The sequence below is a fragment of the Penaeus monodon genome, chromosome 32 (assembly GCF_015228065.2).
Source record: "Penaeus monodon isolate SGIC_2016 chromosome 32, NSTDA_Pmon_1, whole genome shotgun sequence".
NCBI lineage: Eukaryota > Metazoa > Arthropoda > Malacostraca > Decapoda > Penaeidae > Penaeus > Penaeus monodon.
Window position 1 is genome coordinate 31,388,331 of NC_051417.1, and position 310 is coordinate 31,388,640.

Here is a 310-nt window from a genome sequence, read left to right on the forward strand (position 1 = left end):
ATTTTTTCTCTTTCTATGTCTGCCTCTCTGCCTTCCTGTCTCATTTCCTTCAGCCTCAATCAATGGGTATACCGTTTATTCAATGCTATCAGTATTCAAATATAACAAAACGAATCTTTTCCATAACCAGATTTCGAGATTTCATTGCTAACATGTAGAATATTGCCACACACTTTTGTTTGTGTTAAAGCTATAGTGCTTTTGTTTTATCACGCAGAGTCCTAGCATAATCTTCTCATACTACGTATACACTAGCGCGCCACAACCTGCTTTAATTGTGTACGCAGCCTTTGACTATATATACATGTTG